Here is a 4,415-nt window from a genome sequence, read left to right on the forward strand (position 1 = left end):
ATAATGGCACCTCTCCAAACATGCAAACTGCTGATCCAAATTGCTAGCAATCTTGTCATTCTGTTTGAACCTGAAGTGAGCTTCAAACCTCGTGTTCCATCCATCATCGACAATAGTTAATCCATCGCTGCAATATTGCCTAGCTCATTGCGTCCGCTGCTGAAACCCCCGTCTTTGGCATCATCAGACTTGACCATTCAAACACTGAGGAGGGTAAGACGGTAGTCTGGATACATGTCAACTTGTCCAAAATTCTGCTATTTATATTCTGTCCCATACTCAGACTGACTGATTTCTCAGCCCCATCCTTGCTAATCTACACTAGCTCTTCTTCCCCCAATACATTGCGTTTAAACAAAAGCTAAGTACTGTGGATTGCTGGAAACTGAAATAAAAACAAAAACTCCTAGTGGGTATCTGTGGAGAGAGAAACAGTTAAAGTTTCAGGTCAATGGTCTGGTCTGAACTGGAAGAATTTAGAGATTTTAACAGTTTATAAGCAAGTACAGAGACACGGGAAATGGGTGAGGGAGCAGGGGGAGTGTGGATAAGAACAAAGGTCTGTGATATTGTGGAGGGCAGGTGTGATTTTAAAATCCACATGCCCTGCAGAATGCTGAATCTCCTCTCTTTGCCTTGCTGTTGACAGCAGATCCATCAGCTGCTTCTGTTTTATTCACTGGAAATCCCCCACCTCAACCTTTTTAAAAAAAACCTTTTCAAATTCAATATTCTCAACCATACCTCTAATCACTCTTCCTAATTAATTTCTCCCTCATCTGCTTTCCCTACGCCTATCGGCAAAAAGCCTTGGTATGTTCCTTTGTTTTAAAGATGCTGTATAAATACAAGCTCACGCTGAAATCCCATGTGCTGACAGCCTTCAGCATAATAAACTTTCTTAAACACTAACCTTGTTCTTCATTTCTCAAATTTTTACCCTCCAGTTACTGACTCACAAACAAGTGGAAATAGTTTTTATTTAGCTTGTTCAAAACCCTCAAAATTTTGAACATTTCTATGAGCCGCCCTCATATCCCCTATTCTAGTGAAAAAACTCCCTCGTACTCCAGTTTCTCTTCAGCTCTGATATTAGAAAGCCCCTCCTGTACCTCTCCATGCCATTTTTACTTTATAATTCTTAAAAAATTGTCCATTGTTAGCATAAATGCATTTTCTCTAAGTACTGTAGGGTTTTAGCTGGTTGGATAGTTAGGAGTTATTTTAATGAAACTTTTTTTTTGGATAAGCATTCCAGTTGTTCCTAAGGCGAAGGAAATGTGCTCAAAATTGAGGGGTTTTGACAAGCTAAGTAAAAACCGTTTGGTGAGCCAATAACTAGAGAATGCAACCGTTTTAACCACAATGCTATCTTTGCTCGGTTACCCCATTTCTCTGCATCCATTGTGATGTTTGTTGAACACGATTGGCTCACTAATAGTATAACAGTGCAGGGCTGATTTTAGGACTACACGTATGCCCATCAGGAGACATGGAGAGTTCATCCCTAGATTTTTCTGCCCAAAAGTTGGCAGACAAATAATGGCATGTGTCTCCGTGATTTCTTGATGAGCATTCCTGTGATCTACTGACCTTTTCTTGTCTCTTCCTCCCCCAAATTTGATTTTAGTTATAACAGCAATGAAGTTGCAACATAATATCTTTTATATGAAAAAGGCAAAACATCATTTGAATGGCTAATTTTTTAAATGCATAAACAGTCCAGACTCTTCAATGTCACTAATATTGTAAATTACCTACTGTTGAGTCAAGGTTTTATGAAGTGTGTGTGCGTGTGTCTTGGAAGTTAATTGAATGGATTCCTGAGCAAGGAGCAATGGGGGGGGAGAGAAAGTTACAAATGTATATTTTTTAGAGGGAGGGAATTTTTGGAACTTTTTCTGTAGTACAGAGGAAGAGTTACATGCATTGGGGATGTATGAACAATGTGTTCCCAGTTGCCCACTGGCATTTACTGCTTCTGTAGACTACATTTTCATATAAGGGTGACAAGGACAAGATTAGGGAGGAGATAATTAATTCATTGTCGTGAATATAATACCATGTATATTTTGTATATATTTAAATGGCAGATGAACAAAATGTGGATTTCTATAACACCTCCCAATATTATTTGAAGTGTAATCACTTACATATGCAGATGTGAAATCTTATTGGTAGCCCCTTCCCCCTCAAGTCCTTGAACATGTTGCCTCCCAAATCCATGCTCATCTTTCCCAGATCTCTGTATTTGAATGCCTGAGGTTTACACCCCTGTCACTGTGCCAAAATAGTTCTTAACCAAGTCACAAATAACATCCTATGTGACGGTGACAAAGGTAAGCTACCCCTCCTTATCCTTTCTTGACCTGCCTGAAGCCTTTGACATAGTTGACCACACCATCTGACACCTCTCCACTGTCATCGAGCTGCATGGGACTGCACTTGCCTGGTCCATTCTTATCTGTCTAATTGTAGCCAGTGAATTGGCATCAATGGCTTCTCTTCCTACTCCTGCACAGTTAACTTCTGGTGTCCTCCAAGGATCTATCCTTGGCCCTCATAGTTTTCATCAACATGCTGTTCCACTGTAACATCACCTGAAAAACAATGTCAGGTTCCATGTGTACACTGACAATGCCCAGCTCGACCGTACCGCCACCTCTTGAAGCTTCCAGTATCTTTAAATCATCAGACTTCTTGCACACGCCCAGCACTGGATAAGCAGAAAAGTCCCCCAACTAAATATTTGGAAGGCCGAAGCTGCTCCGGCACAAGCTGTGTTCCATAGCCACCGACTCCATCTCTTTCCCTGGAAACTGAACCAGATTTCTTACAACCTTGGTATTGCCCTTGACCCAGAAATGAGCTTCTGACCACATCCATGCCATTACTAAGACCGCCACGTCCACTACTGGGCCTGACTCTGCCTTTGTTTCTGCTCACTTGCTGAAACCCTCATCATCTTCCATGCTTTTGTTACCTCTAGACTTCATTATTCCAATGTCCTTGTGGTCTGCCTCCTAACTTACACCATCTGTAAATTTAACTCTCCTGCCAATATCCCAGCTTGCACCAACTGCTTTTTACCCATCACTCCCGTGCTCGCTGACCTAAATTGGACCTGCCAAATTGAGCAAAGCCTCAGCTTTTAAAATTTTCTCCCATGTTTTCAAAACCCTCCTTGGCCTTGTTGCTCCCTATATCTGTAACCTCCTGCAGCCCTACAACCCTCAAAGGTATCTCAATCCTTCAATTCTGGTCTTCTCTGGATCAAAATTTTTTATTGCTTTCTTGTTGGCAGCCTTGCCTTCAGTTGCTGAAGACCTGAGGTCTGGAATTTTCTCCTCGAACACCTTCCCCTTACTACGTCCCCTCCTTTAAGATATCCACACCTATCTTTTATGATCACGATCTTTGGTCATCTGCCAAAATATCTCCTTATCTGGCTTCTTTGATAACTCAGTGTGGAGTGCCTTGAAACATTTTACTAGCTATTCAGTATATATTGGGAAATTAGTTTCTATTTGAAATGAGGTGAACTAAAAAGATTTTTATATTATTTTTCAGTTTGGGGGCATCATGCATTAGCCAGTGTTTAAATGTATCACTTAAGTAATCACACATTAGCTTTGCAGATTTTTAATTTTGCTGTAGGTGGTGCTGTTACTTGTGGTGCCTGTATCTCGTAAGTCAGAACTAGATGTTATTAAAGTGCTGCATACCAGAATCGTCAAGAATATATAGATATTCTGTGTCATCCCAACTATTTTTGTTGTGGTTAATTTACACTTTTTTTTTCTCACTGGCCCATTCATCCATTATATATTACTTTTTAAACCAAAAAGACAGGAAGATATTCTGACCCCATTGGAGACAGCTTGCATCTTCTAATCTGGCCAAATGCAGCCACTTTACAGAGATATGAATCTTGTGGGGCCAGCTACAATCTGAATTAAAGTTGTTGAGACCTGTGAAGGCCAGCTTCCGGGACTGCCATTTTTTGGGGCGGGGGGGGGGATGCTATCCAGTCAGTCTGAGTAGACTGACGACATAAAAGCAAGGGTGACCTGGGATAGCCTTCCCTCTTAAGATTGACCCCTTTAGAAAGAAAAATATCGACCACCTATTTGGGTGCACACCCAAGATTGTGTGACACCACTTGAAAAGGATCAGGGGAGTTCTCCCAATTTCTCAGCTAGCATTTGTCCATTAGCCAGCAGCACAAAAACAAACTCTGGTTGTTTATCTTATTTGTATTTTGTGACCTTGCTGTGCACAAGTTGGCTGTTACATTTGACTTCATAACAGTCATTGCACATCATCAAATCATTGGCTATAAAGTGCTTTGGGACTTCCTGAGCGCATAAAGAGTTGCAATATAAAAGCAAGGTCCTCATTCCTTTCCTGAAAGA

The 4,415-nt window shown here is 41.0% G+C and overlaps 1 protein-coding gene across 1 annotated transcript in view; it reads left to right on the forward strand.

The window, feature by feature from the left end:
- dera (deoxyribose-phosphate aldolase (putative)) overlaps positions 1–4,415 on the forward strand; it is a 32,709-nt gene that overhangs the window by 18,550 nt on the left and 9,744 nt on the right. The window lies entirely within an intron of this gene.

Source organism: Cetorhinus maximus, chromosome 12 (assembly GCF_964194155.1).
Source record: "Cetorhinus maximus chromosome 12, sCetMax3.hap1.1, whole genome shotgun sequence".
NCBI classification, from domain to species: domain Eukaryota; kingdom Metazoa; phylum Chordata; class Chondrichthyes; order Lamniformes; family Cetorhinidae; genus Cetorhinus; species Cetorhinus maximus.